Consider the following 20,165-nt stretch of genomic DNA (forward strand, 5'->3'; position numbering starts at 1 on the left):
TCTTCAACAAGTAAATCATCATGACCTAGCAAGTCATCTTCATCACTATTGAAATCAACATACTCGGGATGTGTTACCTTTGGACCTTTGGCCATGAAGCATCTTCCAATTCCTTCATTTGGTGAGTCAAATATGTCGTAGGAGTTGGTTTACACAAGTGCTAGACCGACAACACATTCATCTTGAGTATATTCGGAGTCGGAGTGATAGCTTCTCTCGGAGTGATTGTCGGAGTCGGAGCCGGATACCCATTCACCAACATGAGCTTGATGTCTTCATTTTGTGTAGCTTCTTGATGACTTGTCCTTCCTTTCCGAATCCTTGCTTCTCCGTGAGGGTCTGCGTTCATAACGATCATCTCTACTCCTCCTCTCTCTTGGTGGTGATTCTTCTCTTTCGCTTCTTCTTTTTGGAGAATCTTCTCTTCTTTTGTAGGGTGCCGTACACTCATTGGAGTAGTGTCCGGGTCTCCCACAATTGTAGCAATTGCGCTCTCGACTAGAAGATCTTTTGTCATTGTAGGACCTTGACTTGGAGCTTCTATCTTTGCTTCTACTCTTGTAGAACTTGTTGAAGTTCTTCACCATTAAGCTCAATTCTTCATTGAATGTTTGTTTCTCACTTGATGATGTGGGGGCTTCACATGAGGCTTTGTAAGCACCACTTGACTTGTTGTGAAGTTCCTCCTTATACTTGAATGACATCTCATGAGGAACAATCCTTCCAATGACTTCCGTTGGCTTGAGATCTTTGTAGTTTGGCATCATTTGGATCAATGTGCACATGGTATCATACTTTCCATCCAATGCTCTTAGGATCTTCTTGATGATGAATCTGTCGGTCATTTCTTCACTTCCTAAGCCGGCAATCTCATTTGTGATAAGAGCAAGCCTAGAGTATATTTCAGCGACACCTTCACCATCCTTCATTTTGAACTTGTCAAGCTCACTTTGGAGCACATCCAAGTTGGATTCCTTGACGGAGTCAGTACCTTCATGCATATCAATCAAAGTATCCCAAATTTCCTTTGCATTCTCAAGACGGCTGATTTTGTTGAATTCTTCGGGGCACAATCCGTTGAAGAGGATATCACAAGCTTGAGCGTTGTATTGCAACATCTTCAATTCATCCGCGCTAGCTTGACGGTTTGGTTCTCTCCCATCAAAGAATTCACCTTGCAAGCCAATACACACAATAGCCCAAACTGTGGGGTTATGTCCAAGAATATGCATTTTCTTCTTATGCTTCCAACTAGCAGAATTAGTACCATCAAAGTAAGGACCTCTACAATGATAATTTCCCTCACTAGACGCCATACTCTCCTAGGTTGTGAAACAAAGGCTATGACCACCAAAAGCTATGGAAATCAAAGCAAATGGAGACCAAAGCTCTGATACCACTTGTAGACCTTGAAGTATATCTAGAGGGGGGTGATTAGACTACTTGACTAATTAAAACTTAACCTTTTCCCAATTTTAGAGTTTGGCAGATTTTAGCTATCTTTGGACAAGTCAAGTAATCATCACACAATTCAAGCAAGCATGCAAAGAGTATATGAGCAGCGGAAATTAAAGCATGCAACTTGCAAGAAAGTAAAGGGAAGGGTTTGGAGGATTCAAACGCAATTTGAGACACGGATGTTTTTGGCGTGGTTCCGATAGGTGGTGCTATCGTACATCCACGTTGATGGAGACTTCAACCCATGAAGGGTAACGGTTGCGCGAGTCCACGGGGGGCTCCACCCACGAAGGGTCCACGAAGAAGCAACCTTGTCTATCCCACCATGGCCGTCGCCCACGAAGGACTTGCCTCACTAGCGGTAGATCTTCACGAAGTAGGCGATCTCCTTGCCCTTACAAACTCCTTGGTTCAACTCCACAATCTTGTCGGAGGCTCCCAAGTGACACCTAGCCAATCTAGGATACACCACTCTCCAAGAAGTAACAAATGGTGTGTTGATGATGAACTCCTTGCTCTTGTGCTTCAAATGATAGTCTCCCCAACACTCAACTCTCTCTCATATGTTTTGGATCTGGTGGAAAGAAGATTTGAGTGGAAAGCAACTTGGGGAAGGCTAGAGATCAAGATTCATATGGTAGGAATGGAATATCTTGGCCTCAACACATGAGTAGGTGGTTCTCTCTCAGAAATGGTAAGTTCGAAGTGTAGGTTTCTTCTGATGGCTCTCTCCATGAATGAAGAGGAGGTGGAGGGGTATATATAGCCTCCACAAAAAATCTAACCATTACACACAATTTACCAAACTCGGTGGGACTAATTCAACAGACTCGGTCAGACCGATTTGAGAAACCTAGTGACCGTTAGGATTTTCGGTCGGACCGACATGCAACTCGGTAGGACCGATATGGTTGGGGTTAGGGCATAAAGTAATCTTGGTAAGACCGATTACACAAACTCGGTGAGACCGATTTTGGTAATAAGCTTTCCAGAGAGTTGGTCAGGTAAACTCGGTGGGACCGATTCGCTCATTTCGGTGAGACCGAAATGCTACGAAAAGGAAACAGGGAGTTTACATTGCAATCTCGGTGGGACCGATCGCTCACTTCGGTTAGACCGAAACGTTACGAAGGGAAACAGAGAGATTACAATCCCATCTCGGTTAGACCGAGATCCCTATCGGTAAGACCGATTTGCCTAGGGTTTGTGGCAGTGGCTATGACATTTGAACTCAGTGGCACCGGATAGAAAGAATCGGTGGGACCGATTTTGACTTTGGGTTTAGGTCATATGTGGATGTGAGAAATTAGTTGAGGGTATTTGGAGCATATCACTAAGCACATGAAGCAAGAGGCTCATTAAGCAACACCTCATCCCTCCTTGATAGTATTGGCTTGTCCTATAGACTCAATGTGAGCTTGGATCACTAAAATGTAAAATGAAGAGTCTTGAGCTTTTGAGCTTGAGCCAATCCTTTGTCCTTGATATTTTGAGGGATCCACTTTCATTATCCATGCCATGCCATTCATTGAGCTTTCTTGAAATAATAGTCTTGGAATAGCATTAGCTCAATGAGCTATATGTTGTTATGAATTACCAAAACCACCTAGGGATAGTTGCACTTTCAGGCACTCGCGCGGAAGTGCGACGAACCTGGGATCGGCAGCGCCTCAATGTCGGGGGGGCCTCCATGAGCCAGGCTGAATCGTCGACGACGAATGTGAGTGCTCCGAGTCGGAACTCGTGGCCCATGATCAAGCTGCCGTCGGAAACCATGTTGATGAAGACTGAAGGACTTGCAACCTCGCCAGAAGTCGCTAAGATTCTTGGCCCCACGGTGGTCGCCAACTGTCGTGGTACTAAGACTGATACTAAGAATAGGGGGTACGTAGGAGGAGGCAAGGTCCTAGCTATGGTGAGGTTGTACGCAAGTGTTTACGAGTTCAGGCCCCTCTCGGAGGAGGTAACAGCCCTACATCTCGGTGCTCGGAGGCGGTCGACTAGATTTTAGTATATGCGTGTGTGTTACAGGGGGTGCAAACCATTGTCCCAGAGGAGGGGGGTGGCTTATATAGAGTGCGCCAGGACCCCAGACCCCCTCCGTTACAAAGATTTCAAGGAGGGGCGTTACTGATAACGCCAGCCATAAGTGTCATTAATGTTCATGAAGACTACGGAGTGAATGTCCGACCGTTGTAGTTCCGTTTGATTCCTGGTATCCATAGGTCGAGTGGTTTCTTGTATGGTCGAGTGGTCTTCGATAAGGTGGGATACCAGAGTTATATGATTGGTCGAGTGGATTGCACTCGACATCTTCGTTGGGTACTCCCTGTTGTCTCTTGAACTTCTTTACTTCTAGGGTAGTGAACTTGGGTAGGGTATGTTGGTCAGGCCTATGACCCTACCCTAGGTCTATATCCTCATCACCCACCCCCCGGTGCACCCCCCTTCCTCGTGGACTGCCCGGAGACCCCCTTCCTCGTGGACTGCCCGGAGACCCCCTTGACGTGAGACATACGCCAAAAATTCCAACAAATATTGAAACCTCCAGAAAGACAGATCGGGAGTTCCGCCACCGCAAGCCTCTGTAGCCACCAAAAACCTCTCGGGAGCCTGTTCCGGCACCCTGCCGGAGGGCGAATTCTATCATGACGAGGAGGGAGTAGTTCACCCTCGGGGCTGAGGGTATGTACCAGTAGCTATGTGTTTGATCTCTCTCTCTCCCGTGTTCTTGATTCGGCACAATCTTGATGTATCGCGAGCTTTGCTATTATAGTTGGATATTATGATGTTTCTCCCCCTCTATTCTCTTGTAATGGATAGAGTTTCCCCTTTGAAGTTATCTTATCGTATTGAGTCTTTAAGGATTTGAGAACACTTGATGTATGTATTGCATGTGCTTATCTGTGGTGACAATGGGATATCACATGATTCACTTGATGTATCTTTTGGTGATCAACTTGCGGGTCCCGTAACCTTCTGAACTTATGCATAGGGGTTGGCACACATTTTCGTCTTGACTCTTCGGTAGAAACTTTGGGGCACTCTTTGAAGTACTTTGTGTTGGTTGAATAGATGAATCTGAGATTGTGTGATGCATATCGTATAATCATGCCCACGGATACTTGAGGTGACATTGGAGTATCTAGGTGACATTAGGGTTTTGGTTGATTTGTTCCTTAAGGTGTTATTCTAGTACAGACTCTATGATAGATCGAACGGAAAGAATAGCTTCGTGTTATATTACTACGGACTCTTGAATAGATCGATCGGAAATGATAACTTTGAGCTGGTTTCATACCCTACAATAATCTCTTCGTTTGTTCTCTGCTATTAGTGACTTTGGAGTGACTCTTAGTTGCATGTTGAGGGATAGTTATATGATCCACTTATGTTATTATTGTTGAGAGAACTTGCACTAGTGAAAGTATGAACCTTAGGCCTTGTTTACTTGCATTGCAATACCGTTTGTGCTCACTTTTATCATTAGTTACCTTGCTGTTTTTATAATTTCTGATTACAAAAACCTATATCTACCATCCATATTGCACTTGTACCAGCATCTCTTCGCCGAATTAGTGCACCTATACAATTTACCATTGTATTGGGTGTGTTGGGGACACAAGAGACTAGTTGTTATTTGGTTGCAGGGTTGTTTGAGAGAGACCATCTTCATCCTACGCCTCCCACAGATTGATAAACCTTAGGTCATCCACTTGAGGGAAATTTGCTACTGTCCTACGAACCTCTGCACTTGGAGGCCCAACAACGTCTACAAGAAGAAGGTTGCGTAGTAGACATCAATATGCTCTGTGACATTCAAAACGTTTCTGATGTCCCGGTTCTATGCCGTAATTCAAGGCACACTATTGAGTAGCCATCTGATCCAACTTGTCAGACATTCATAACATCTTAAGTTGCTCCTGCAGCAGGCCTGTCACCTAACGGTGCATCCGTGACAAAATTCTTCTGTGTACCGATGAGGATAATCCTCAAGTTACAAACCCAATCCGTGTAGATGCTACCATTATCTTTCAACTTAGTTTTCTCTAGGAACACATTAATATTCAAGGAAAAATAGCAGGGGCCATTTATCTACAACTTAGACATGCAAAAAACTAATAAAACTAAGTTCATGATAAATTACGTCCAATTAATCAAGTTACTAATGAACTCCTACTTAAATTAACATCCCTCAAGTTATCTATGTGATTACATGATCCAAATCAACTAACCCATATCCGATCATCATGTGAGATGGAGTAGTTTTCAATGGTGAAAATCTACATGTTGATTATATCTACTATATGACTCACGTTCGACCTTTCGGTCTCCAGTGTTCCGATGCCATTTCTGTATATGCTAGGCTCGTCAAGTTTAACCCAAATATTCGGTGTGTTTAAATCTGTCTTACACCTGTTGTATGTCAACGTAGAGTCTATCACACCTGATCATCACGTGGTATCTGGAAACGACAAACTTTTGCAATTGTGCATACTCGGGGAGAACACTTTTATATCGAAATTTAGTGAATGGATCATCTTAAAATGCTACTGCCGTGCTAAAAAATAAGATGCATATAGGATAAACATCCGATACAATCAAAATATGTGACCTAACATGGCCATCATCATCTTGTGCTTTTGATCTCCATCTCCAAATCATCGTCATGATCTGCATCATCACTGGCTCGACACCTTGATCTCCATTGTTGCGTCGGGGTCGTCTCGCCAACTATTGCTTCTACAAATATTGCTAACGCATAGCGATAATGTAAAGCAATTACATGGCATTTACGGTAAAGAGACAACCCTAAGGCTCCTGCCGGTTGTTGATATTACAAAACATGATCATATTATACGTCAACATATATCACATCACTTCTTGACCATATCACATCACAACATTCCCTACAAAAACAATTTAGATGTCCTCAACTTTGTTGTTGCAAGTTTTACGTGGCTGCTACGGGCTTCTAGCAAGAACCATTCTTACCTACGGCAAAAACCACAATGGTGATTTATCAAGTTTGCTATTTGAACCTTCTTCAAGGACCGGACGCAGTCAAATCCGATTAAAGTAAAGTAGGAGCAATAGATACCCGCCATCCACCTTTATGCAAAACAAGTTGCATGTATGTCTGTGGAACCGGTCTCATGTAAGTCGACATGTAAGGTTAGTCCGGGCTGCTTCATCCAACAATACTGCCGAATCAAAATAAGACGTTGGTGGTAAGCAGTATGACGATCATCGCCCACAACTCTTTGTGTTCTACTCGTGCATATCATCTATGCATAGACCTAGCTCTGATACCCCTGATGCAGAACATTGCATGGGAAACAAAAACTTTCTACGCACACGCAATGATCTATCCATTGAGATGCATAGCAACAAGAGGGAGAGTGTGCTTACGTACCATCGTAGACCGTAAGCGGAAGCGCTTGACAACGCGGTTGATGTACTCGAACTTTCTTCACAATCCAACCGATCGAGCACCGAACGTATGGTACCTCCGCATTAAGCACACGTTCAGCTCGATGACGTCCACACCTTCTTTATCTAGCAAGATGGCGAGGTAATGGATGTGTTTCGGCAACATAACAATGTAGTGACGGTTATGGTGAAGTTATCTCCGCAGGGCTTCGCCTAAGCACTACGAAAATATGACCGAGGGTGTAAACGGTGGAGGGGGGCACCGCACACGCCTAAGTTTATGCCGTCGGTGTGTGGCGGCCCCTCCCTCATGTATATATAGGTGGAGGGAGGGAGGAGCAGCCAAGGGGGCGCCCCAAGTAGGCCGAATCCTACTTGGGTCCTCCGAAAGGTGCCTCCTGCCATAATTGCTAGAGGAGAAAGAGGAAAGGGGGGAAGAGAGGGAAAGGGCTGGTGTGGTCCCCTCTTATGGCCCAATAGGCCTATACCTGGTACCCCCTCCGGTACTCCGATGACTATCCGGTTTTCCCCAAAACACTTCTGGTGTACGAATATCATCGTCCTATATATAAATCTATACCTCTTGACCATTTTGAGACTTCTTGTCATGTCCATGATCTCATTCGGGACTACAAACAACATTCGGTAGCTAAATCATATAACTCATATAACACTATATCGTCAATGAACGTTAAGCATGCGGACCCTACGGGTTCGAAAACTATGTAGACATGATCGAGACACTTCTCCAGTTAATAACCAATAAAGGAACCTGGATGCTCATATTGGCTCTCACATATTCTATGAAGATCTTTATCGATCAAACCGTTATGACTGCATACGTAATTCCCTTTGTCCATCGGTATGATAGTTGCCCGAGATTCGATCGTCGGTATCTTCATACCTAGTTCAATCTCGTTACCGGCAAGTCTATTTACTCGTTCCGTAATACACACTACTAGGAAAAGGCATGCTAGTGGCGCACCTGTTTTGCCTTCTAATGGCGCACTACTGGTGCGCCACTAGCATCACGCCATTAGATTTTTTTTCTAATGGCGCTACTGTGGTGCGCCATTAGAATCTGGTATACTAATGGCGCACCGCTGGTGCGCCATTAGAATAGTCCAAGGTGCGCCATTAGTATCTGGTATACTAATGGCGCACCACATAGAAGTGCGCCATTAGTAACAATTTTTTTCAAATTTATTTTTCATTTTTTTTATTTTTTTCAAATTTTTTTTCCGCTTTTTTCTTAATCTCAGGTCACTATGGCTTAATCTCGGGTCAATATGCTTAATCTCAGGTCAAATCGCACTCCGTGGTCAAACTTGCCAAAAGGTCACCCATCCTCACACTACTCCAGCCCAAGCACGCTTAACTTCAGAGTTCTATCCAACCCCAGCAACGGCTCACTTCACAGGCACTTGTTGATATATTTAGCATATCAATCCTATTATACCTTGTTGATGTCTAGGACTTTGTTCATGTTCATGACTATGATGAAATTTTGAAAAGTATTTCAAACTTCCCGGTCATATTACATATCATTTTTTGAAAAAAAAATTCAAAACCAATTTTTTTTCTGTTACTAGTGGCGCACCACATCCATGTTGCGCCACTAGTAAGTTTGAAATTTTTTGAATTTTTTTGCCTCTAGATCTTGAAAGCCCTGTAACATTTTTCTGTTAGGTTTTTGGGGATTTTGAAAATGTTTAACGGGGTTCCCCCGAGTGCCTTCAAGGGGTCGCTGCTAAGCCCCCGAGTGGGAGGATCGCTCTCCACTCGGAGTGTTTTTAACTTAGGCGATTACGGGGTCGTAGCTAAGCCCCCAAGTGGGAGGATTGCTCTCCACTCGGAAATGTTTTTAACTTAGGCGAATCGGATTCGCGGCTAAGCCACCGAGTGGGAGGATTGCTCTCCACTTGGAGTGTTTTTAACTTAGGCGAATTGGATTCGCGGCTAAGCCACCCACTGGGGGATTTTAGACACAGATGCTTATGGGAAATTGATCATTATGATATTGAAAAAATCTTGTCTTTGGAAAGCAAACTGAAACACTTTTATTATAACTTGTCAGGTTGAGTGATCTATGTGTAGAAGTGACAGAGCAGTTCTGTGTTCCATACTCGTGGCTCGTCTATCTTCTTCGCTATGTTGTAGATGTGGTAGGCTCCTTTGTGGAGCACCTTGGTGATGATGAAGGGGCCTTCCCAGGCCGGGGCAAGCTTGTGAGGTTGCTTCAGATCCACTCGAAGGACCAGGTCTCCCTCTTGGAATGCTCGCCCTCTGACTTTTCGGGCATGGAGTCAACGCAGATCTTGCTGGTAGATGGTCGACTGGATCAAATCCATCTCGCGCTCTTCCTCAAGGAGATCAATGACGTCTTCTCGTGCTTGTTCTGCTTCAGCTTGTGTGAATAGTTCCACTCTGGGGGCATTGTGCAGCAAATCACTCGGGAGTACGGCCTCTGCATCGTACACCAAGAACAAAGGAGTCCGGCCAGTCGACCGATTCAGTGTTGTTTTCAGCCCCCACAAGACGGAAGGCAACTCGGTTACCCAGTCTCCAGTAGCATTCTTGAGATCATGCATCTGGCGTGGTTTTAATCCTTGGAGAATCAGACCATTCGCCCTTTTTGCTTGTCCATTTGACTGAGGGTGTGCGACAAATGCATAATTGACCCGAGTGCCTTGGGTTGCACAGAACGCCTTGAACTCGTCAGAATCTAAGTTGGAGCCATTATAAGTGATAATGCTGTTAGGAACTCCATATCTGAATATCAACTCCTTGATGAAACTGACAGCAGTGCTTGCGCTGAGGTTCTTGATAGGTTTAGCTTCCATCCACTTGGTGAACTTGTCGACTGCTACGAGTACATGGGTGAAACCACTCGCACCGGTCTTGAAGGGGCCGACCATATCCAACCCCCAGACTGCGAACGGCCAGACGAGAGGAATAGTCTTCGAGGCGGATGCTGGCTTGTGGGACATGTTGGAATAGAACTGGCAGCCTGCACACTTGTCGACTATATCCTTTGCCATTTCGTTTGCTCGAGGCCAATAGAATCCCGCTCAGTATGCTTTGGCCACGATGGTCTGAGAGGATGCATGGTGACCACAGGTCCCCGAGTGGATATCATTGAAGATCATCCGACCTTCTTCAGGAGTGATGCAATGCTAAGATACTCCCGTGACACTTTCTCTGTAAAGCTGATCTTTCATAAATTTAAAGGATTTGGATCGACGGACTATCTGATGGGCTTCGTCCTCGTCTTCTGGGAGCTCCTTTCTGAGAATGTACGCAATGTACAGCACCGTCCAGTCGGGCGTAATCACTAGGACTTCCATGATCAGGTCAACCACAGCTGGAATCTCAATCTCAGTCGGGTTGGTTGAACTTATCGGTTGCGGGGGCTCTTCCTTGAGGGGATCCTCTTGTACAGATGGGGTATGGAGATGTTCCAAGAACACATTACTGGGGATAGGCTTCCGAGTGGAACCTATCTTGGCCAGATCATCATCCGCTTGATTCTGGAGTCGGGGTATGTGGTGGAGCTCTAACCCCTCAAACTTCTTCTCCAACTTTCTCACTACATTGCAGTAACCAGTCATTGCAGGGCTCCTGACATCCCATTCTTTCATCACTTGATTGACCACTAAATATGAGTCGCCTTAGACCATCAAGCGCCGGACGCCGAGTGAGATGGCCATATGCAACCCATATAATAGTGCCTCATATTCAGCTTCATTGTTGGAAGAATCAAAGTGAATCTGAAGGACATAACTCAGCTTGTATCCTTGTGGGGATACTAAAACCACTCCTCCGCCAGAGCCATTCAACATTTTGGACCCATCAAAGAACATGGTCCAATGTTCCGACTGGACTTGAGTCGGCTGTTATTGTTCTGTCCACTCTGCGAGGAAATCTGCAATTGCTTGAGACTTGATGGCCTTCTTTGCCTCAAACTTGATATCCAATGGAAGAAGTGTTGGGTTTCATAGTAATTTCAAAAAATTTCCTACGCTCACGCAAGATCATGTGATGCATAGCAACGAGGGGAAGAGTGTTGTCTACGTACCCAACGCAGACCGACTGCGGAAGCGATGACACGACGTAGAGGAAGTAGTCGTACGTCTTCACGATCCAACCGATCAAGCACCGAAACTACGGCACCTCCGAGTTCGAGCACACGTTCAGCTCGATGACGATCCCCGGACTCCGATCCAGCAAAGTGTCGGGGTAGAGTTTCGTCAGCACGACGGCGTGGTGATGATCTTGATGTACTACAGCAGCAGGGCTTCGCCTAAATTCCGCTATAGTATTATCGAGGTATATGGTGGCAGGGGGCACCACACACGGCTATGGAATAGATCACGTGGATCAATGTGTCTGTTCTAGGGTGCCTCTACCTCAGTATATAAAGGAGCCAAGGGGGGAGAGGGGCGCCGGCCAGGGAGAGAGGCGCAGGAGGAGTCCTACTCCTTCCGGGAGTAGGACTCCCCCCCACCCAATCCTGTTCCAACTAGGATTCCCCAAGGGGGGAAAGAGAGAGAGGGGGGCCGGCCACCTTCTCCTAGTCCTAATAGGACTAGGGGAGGGGGAAGTGGCGCAGCCACCTTGGGCTGCCCCTTTCTCCTTTCCACTAAGGCCCATGAAGGCCCATATGGCTCCCGGGGGGTTCTGGTAACCTCCCGGTAACCCGGTAAAATCCCGATTTCACCCGGAACACTTCCGATGTCCAAACATAGGCTTCCAATATATCAATCTTTACGTCTCAACCATTTCGAGACTCCTCGTCATGTCCGTGATCACATCCGGGACTCCGAACTACCTTCGGTACATCAAAATGCATAAACTCATAATGTAACTGTCATCGTAACCTTAAGCGTGCGGACCCTACGGGTTCGAGAACAATGTAGACATGACCGAGACACGTCTCCGGTCAATAACCAATAGCGGGACCTGGATGCCCATATTGGCTCCTACATATTCTACGAAGATCTTTATCGGTCAGACCGCATAACAACATACGTTGTTCCCTTTGTCATCGGTATGTTACTTGCCCGAGATTCGATCGTCAGTATCCAATACCTAGTTCAATCTCTTTACCGGCAAGTCTCTTTACTCGTTCCATAATACATCATCTCACAACTAACATATTAGTTGTAATGCTTGCAAGGCTTATGTGATGTGTATTACCGAGAGGGCCCAGAGATACCTCTCCGACAATCGGAGTGACAAATCCTAATCTCGAAATACGCCAACCCAACATCTACCTTTGGAGACACCTGTAATGCTCCTTTATAATCACCCAGTTACGTTGTGACATTTGGTAGCACCCAAAGTGTTCCTCCGGTAAACGGGAGTTGCATAATCTCATAGTCATAGGAACATGTATAAGTCATGAAGAAAGCAATAGCAACATACTAAACGATCGGGTGCTAAGCTAATGGAATGGGTCATGTCAATCAGATCATTCAACTAATGATGTGACCTCGTTAATCAAATAACAACTCATTGTTCATGGTTAGGAAACATAACCATCTTTGATTAACGAGCTAGTCAAGTAGAGGCATACTAGTGACACTTTGTTTGTCTATGTATTCACACATGTATTATGTTTCCAGTTAATACAATTCTAGCATGAATAATAAACATTTATCATGATTATAAGGAAATAAATAATAACTTTATTATTGCCTCTAGGGCATATTTCCTTCAGTCTCCCACTTGCACTAGAGTCAATAATCTAGATTACACTGTAATGATTCTAACACCCATGGAGCTTTGGTGCTGATCATGTTTTGCTCGTGGAAGAGGCTTAGTCAACGGTTCTGCAACATTCAGATCCGTATGTATCTTGCAAATCTCTATGTCTCCCACCTGGACTAGATCCCGGATGGAGTTGAAGCGTCTCTTGATGTGTTTGGTCCTTTTGTGAAATCTGGATTCCTTTGCCAAGGCAATTGCACCAGTATTGTCACAAAAGATTTTCATTGGACCCGATGCATTAGGTATGACACCTAGATCGGATATGAACTCCTTCATCCAGACTCCTTCGTTTGCTGCTTCCGAAGCAGCTATGTACTCCGCTTCACATGTAGATCCCGCTACGACGCTTTGTTTAGAACTGCACCAACTGACAGCTCCACCGTTTAATGTAAACACGTATCCGGTTTGCGATTTAGAATCGTCCGGATCAGTGTCAAAGCTTGCATCAACGTAACCTTTTACGGTGAGCTCTTTGTCACCTCCATATACGAGAAACATATCCTTAGTCCTTTTCAGGTATTTCAGGATGTTCTTGACCGCTGTCCAGTGATCCACTCCTGGATTACTTTGGTACCTCCCTGCTAAACTTATAGCAAGGCACACATCAGGTCTGGTACACAGCATTGCATACATGATAGATCCTATGGCTGATGCATAGGGAACATCTTTCATATTCTCCCTACCTTCTGCAGTGGTCGGGCATTGAGTCTTACTCAACTTCACACCTTGTAACACAGGCAAGAACCCTTTCTTTGCTTGATCCATTTTGAACTTCTTCAAAATTTTGTCAAGGTATGTGCTTTGTGAAAGTCCAATTAAGCGTCTTGATCTATCTCTATAGATCCTAATGCCTAATATGTAAGCAGCTTCACCGAGGTCTTTCATTGAAAAACTTTTATTCAAGTATCCCTTTATGCTATCCAGAAATTCTATATCATTTCCAGTTAGCAATATGTCATCCACATATAATATCAGAAATGCTACAGAGCTCCCGCTCACTTTCTTGTAAATACAGGCTTCTCCGAAAGTCTTTATAAAACCAAATGCTTTGATCACACTATCAAAACGTTTATTCCAACTCCGAGAGGCTTGCACCAGTCCATAAATGGATCACTGGAGCTTGCACACTTTGTTAGCTCCCTTTGGATCGACAAAACCTTCCGGTTGCATCATAACTCTTCTTCCAGAAATCCATTCAGGAATGCAGTTTTGACATCCATCTGCCAAATTTCATAATCATAAAATGCGGCAATCGCTAACATGATTCGGACGGACTTAAGCATCGCTACGGGTGAGAAGGTCTCATCGTAGTCAATCCCTTGAACTTGCCGAAAACCTTTTGCGACAAGTCGAGCTTTGTAGACAGTAACATTACCATCAGCGTCAGTCTTCTTCTTAAAGATCCATTTATTTTCAATTTCTTGCCGATCATCGGGCAAGTCAACCAAAGTCCATACTTTGTTCTCATACATGGATCCCATCTCAGATTTCATGGCTTCAAGCAACTTTGCGGAATCTGGGCTCACCATCGCTTCTTCATAGTTCGTAGGTTCATCATGATCTAGTATCATGACTTCCAGAACAGGATTACCGGACCACTCTGGTGCGGATCTTACTCTGGTTGATCTACGAGGTTCAGTAGTATCTTGATCTGAAGTTTCATGATCATTATCATTGGCTTCCTCACTAACTGGTGTAGGTGTTACTGAAACAGTTTTCTGTGATGTACTACTTTCCAGTAAGGGAGCAGGTACAGTTACCTCATCAAGTTCTACTTTCCTCCCACTCACTTCTTTCGAGAGAAACTCCTTCTCTAGAAAGGATACATTCTTAGCAACGAATGTCTTGCCTTCGGATCTGTGATAGAAGGTGTACCCAACAGTCTCCTTTGGGTATCCTATGAAGACACATTTCTCCGATTTGGGTTCGAGCTTATCAGGTTGAAGCTTTTTCACATAAGCATCGCAGCCCCAAACTTTAAGAAATGACAACTTTGGTTTCTTGCCAAACCACAGTTCATAAGGTGTCGTCTCAACGGATTTTGATGGTGCCCTATTTAACGTGAATGCGGCCGTCTCTAAAGCATAACCCCAAAATGATAGCGGTAAATCAGTAAGAGACATCATAGATCGCACCATATCTAGTAAAGTACGATTACGACGTTCGGACACACCATTACGCTATGGTGTTCCAGGTGGCGTGAGTGGCGAAACTATTCCACAGTTTTTCAAATGTACACCAAACTCGTAACTCAAATATTCTCCTCCACGATCAGATCGTAGAAACTTTATTTTCTTGTTACGATGATTTTCAACTTCACTCTGAAATTCTTTGAACTTTTCAAATGTTTCAGACTTATGTTTCATTAAGTAGATATACCCATATCTGCTTAAATCATCTGTGAAGGTGAGAAAATAACGATATCCGTCACGAGCCTCAATATTCATTGGACCACATACATCGGTATGTATGATTTCCAACAAATCTGTTGCTCTCTCCATAGTACCGGAGAACGGTGTTTTAGTCATCTTGCCCATGAGGCACGGTTCGCAAGTACCAAGTGATTCATAATCAAGTGGTTCCAAAAGTCCATCAGTATGGAGTTTCTTCATGCGCTTTATACCGATATGACCTAAACGACAGTGCCACAAATAAGTTGCACTTTCATTATCAACTCTGCATCTTTTGGCTTCAACATTATGAATATGTGTATTACTACTATCGAGATTCAATAAGAATAGACCACTCTTTAAGGGTGCATGACCATAAAAGATATTACTCATATAAATAGAACAACCATTATTCTCTGATTTAAATGAATAACTGTCTCACATTAAACAAGATCCAGATATAATGTCCATGCTCAACGTTGGCACCAAATAACAATTATTTAGGTCTAATATTAATCCCGAAGGTAGATGTAGAGGTAGCGTGCCGACCGCGATCACATCAACTTTGGAACCGTTTCCCACGCGCATCGTCACCTTGTCCTTTGCCAGTGCCCGCTTATTCCGTAGTCCCTGTTTCGAGTTGCAAATATTAGCAACAGAACCAGTATCAAATACCCAGGTGCTACTGTGAGCTCTAGTAAGGTACACATCAATAACATGTATATCACATATACCTTTGTTCACCTTGCCATCCTTCTTATCCGCCAAATACTTGGGGCAGTTCCGCTTCCAGTGACCAGTCTGCTTGCAGTAGAAGCACTCAGTTTCAGGCTTAGGTCCAGACTTGGGTTTCTTCTCCTGAGCAGCAACTTGCTTGCCGTTCTTCTTGAAGTTCCCCTTCTTCTTCCCTTTGCCCTTTTTCTTGAAACTAGTGGTTTTGTTAACCATCAACACTTGATGCTCCTTTTTGATTTCTACCTCCGCAGCTTTCAGCATTGCGAAGAGCTCGGGAATAGTCTTGTTCATCCCTTGCATATTATAGTTCATCACGAAGCTCTTGTAGATTGGTGGCAGTGATTGGAGAATTCTGTCAATGACGCAATCATCCGGAAGATTAACTCCCAATTGAATCAAGTGATTATTATACCCAGACATTTTGAGTATATGCTCACTGACAGAACTGTTCTCCTCCATCTTGCAGCTATAGAACTTATTGGAGACTTCATATCTCTCAATTCGGGCATTTGCTTGAAATATTAACTTCAACTCCTGGAACATCTCATATGCTCCATGACGTTCAAAACGTCGTTGAAGTCCCGATTCTAAGCCGTAAAGCATGGCACACTGAACTATCGAGTAGTCATCAGCTTTGCTCTGCCAGACGTTCATAACATCTGGTGTTGCTCCAGCAGCAGGCCTGGCACCCAGCGGTGCTTCCAGGACGTAATTCTTCTGTGCAGCAATGAGGATAATCCTCAAGTTACGGACCCAATCCGTATAATTGCTACCATCATCTTTCAACTTTGCTTTCTCAAGGAACGCATTAAAATTTAACGGAACAACAGCACGAGCCATCTATCTACAATAAACATAAACAAGCAAGATACTATCAGGTACTAAGTTCATGATAAATTTAAGTTCAATTAATCATATTACTTAAGAACTCCCACTTAGATAGACATCCCTCTAATCTTCTAAGTGATTACGTGATCCAAATCAACCAAACCATAACCGATCATCACGTGAGATGGAGTAGTTTTCAATGGTGAACATCGTTTATGTTGATCATATCTACTATATGATTCACGCTCGACCTTTCGGTCTCCGTGTTCCGAGGCCATATCTGCATATGCTAGGCTCGTCAAGTTTAACCTGAGTATTCTGCGTGTGCAAAACTGGCTTGCACCCGTTGTAGATGGACGTAGAGCTTATCACACCCGATCATCACGTGGTGTCTGGGCACGACGAACTTTGGCAACGGTGCATACTCAGGGAGAACACTTCTTGATAATTCAGTGAGAGATCATCTTATAATGCTACCGTCAATCAAAGCAAGATAAGATGCATAAAAAGATAAACATCACATGCAATCAATATAAGTGATATGATATGGCTATCATCATCTTGTGCTTGTGATCTCTATCTCCGAAGCACCATCATGATCACCATCGTCACCGGCGCGACACCTTGATCTCCATCGTAGCATCGTTGTCGTCTCGCCAATCTTATGCTTCCACGACTATCACTACCGTTTAGTAATAAAGTAAAGCATTACATCACGATTACATTGCATACAATAAAACGACAACCATATGGCTCCTGCCAGTTGCCGATAACTCGGTTACAAAACATGATCATCTCATACAATAAAATTCAGCATCATGCCTTGACCATATCACATCACAACATGCCCTGCAAAAACAAGTTAGACGTCCTCTACTTTGTTGTTGCAAGTTTTACGTGGCTGCTACGGGCTTAAGAAAGAACCAATCTCACCTACGCATCAAAACCACAACGATAGTTTGTCAAATAGACTCCGTTTTAACCTTCGCAAGGACCGGGCGTAGCCATACTCGGTTCAACTAAAGTTGGAGAGACAGTCGCCCGCAAGCCATCTATGTGCAAAGCACGTCGAGGGAACCGGTCTCACGTAAGCGTACGCGTAAGGTTGGTCCGGGTCATCTCATCCAACAATACCACCGAACCAAAGTATGACATGCTGGTAGGCAGTATGACTTGTATCGTCCACAACTCACTTGTGTTCTACTCGTGCATATAACATCAACATAAATAACCTAGGCTCGGATGCCACTGTTGGGTTTCGTAGTAATTTCAAAAAATTTCCTACGCTCACGCAAGATCATGTGATGCATAGCAACGAGGGGAAGAGTGTTGTCTACGTACCCAACGCAGACCGACTGCGGAAGCGATGACACGACGTAGAGGAAGTAGTCGTACGTCTTCACGATCCAACCGATCAAGCACCGAAACTACGGCACCTCTGAGTTCGAGCACACGTTCAGCTCGATGACGATCCCCGGACTCCGATCCAGCAAAGTGTCGGGGTAGAGTTTCGTCAGCACGACGGCGTGGTGACGATCTTGATGTACTACAGCAGTAGGGCTTCGCCTAAACTCCGCTACAGTATTATCGAGGTATATGGTGGCAGGGGGCACCACACACGGCTAAGGAATAGATCACGTGGATCAATGTGTGTGTTCTAGGGTGCCTCTACCTCAGTATATAAAGGAGCCAAGGGGGGAGAGGGGCGCCGGCCAGGGAGAGAGGCGCAGGAGGAGTCCTACTCCTTCCGGGAAGTAGGACTCCCCCCCAATCCTATTCCAACTAGGATTCCCCAAGGGGGGAAAGAGAGAGAGGGGGGCCGGCCACCTTCTCCTAGTCCTAATAGGACTAGGGGAGGGGGAAGTGGCGCAGCCACCTTGGGCTGCCCCTTTCTCCTTTCCACTAAGGCCCATGAAGGCCCATATGGCTCCCGGGGGGTTCCGGTAACCTCCCGGTAACCCGGTAAAATCCCGATTTCACCCGGAACACTTCCGATGTCCAAACATAGGCTTCCAATATATCAATCTTTACGTCTCGACCATTTCGAGACTCCTCGTCATGTCCGTGATCACATCCGGGACTCCGAACAACCTTCGGTACATCAAAATGCATAAACTCATAATGTAACTGTCATCGTAACCTTAAGCGTGCGGACCCTACGGGTTCGAGAACAATGTAGACATGACCGAGACACGTCTCCGGTCAATAACCAATAGCGGGACCTGGATGCCCATATTGGCTCCTACATATTCTACGAAGATCTTTATCGGTCAGACCGCATAACAACATACGTTGTTCCCTTTGTCATCGGTATGTTACTTGCCCGAGATTCGATCGTCGTATCCAATACCTAGTTCAATCTCTTTACCGGCAAGTCTCTTTACTCGTTCCATAATACATCATCTCACAACTAACATATTAGTTGTAATGCTTGCAAGGCTTATGCGATGTGTATTACCGAGAGGGCCCAGAGATACCTCTCCGACAATCGGAGTGACAAATCCTAATCTCGAAATACGCCAACCCAACATATACCTTTGGAGACACCTGTAATGCTCCTTTATAATCACCCAGTTACGTTGTGACGTTTGGTAGCACCCAAAGTGTTCCTCCGGTAAACGGGAGTTGCATAATCTCATAGTCATAGGAACATGTATAAGTCATGAAGAAAGCAATAGCAACATACTAAACGATCGGGTGCTAAGCTAATGGAATGGGTCATGTCAATCAGATCATTCAACTAATGATGTGACCTCGTTAATCAAATAACAACTCATTGTTCATGGTTAGGAAACATAACCATCTTTGATTAACGAGCTAGTCAAGTAGAGGCATACTAGTGACACTTTGTTTGTCTATGTATTCACACATGTATTATGTTTCCGGTTAATACAATTCTAGCATGAATAATAAACATTTATCATGATTATAAGGAAATAAATAATAACTTTATTATTGCCTCTAGGGCATATTTCCTTCAAGAAGTTCAATCGCCTACTTTGCCACTCGACCAGTTGCATCTCTGTTATTCAGAATCTCTGATAGAGGGGCGTCGCTGACGACTGAAACTGAATGATCAGAGAAGTAATGTGTAACCTTTTTCATGGTTATGTAAATCCCATAAACAAGCTTATGATAGTGAGGGTATCTCTGCTTGGATGGGGTCAAAACTTCTGAAATGTAATAGACCGGGCGCTGAACTTTGAAGGCTTCACCTTCCTCTTCCCGCTTGACCGTGAGGACTGTGCTGACAACTTGTCCCGTGGCTGTGATGTAAAGCAAAATAGGCTCCTTGCTGATTGGAGCAGCAAGCACCAGCTGGGTGGAAAGCAGGGCTTTGAGCTCTTCAAATACTGCTTCGGCTTCATCATTCCACTCGAACTTGTCAGACTTCTTCATCCGTCGGTAGAGAGGTAATTCCTTTTCACCGAGGCGCGAGATGAATTGACTCAATGCAGCCAAACAATTAGTAAGCTTCTGAAGATCATACACTCGCACTGGGCGCTTCATTCGAAGGATTGTACCAATCTTCTTTGGATTTGCGTCGAT

Source organism: Triticum urartu, chromosome 1 (genome assembly GCF_003073215.2).
Source record: "Triticum urartu cultivar G1812 chromosome 1, Tu2.1, whole genome shotgun sequence".
In the NCBI taxonomy this organism is placed as follows: Eukaryota; Viridiplantae; Streptophyta; class Magnoliopsida; order Poales; family Poaceae; genus Triticum; species Triticum urartu.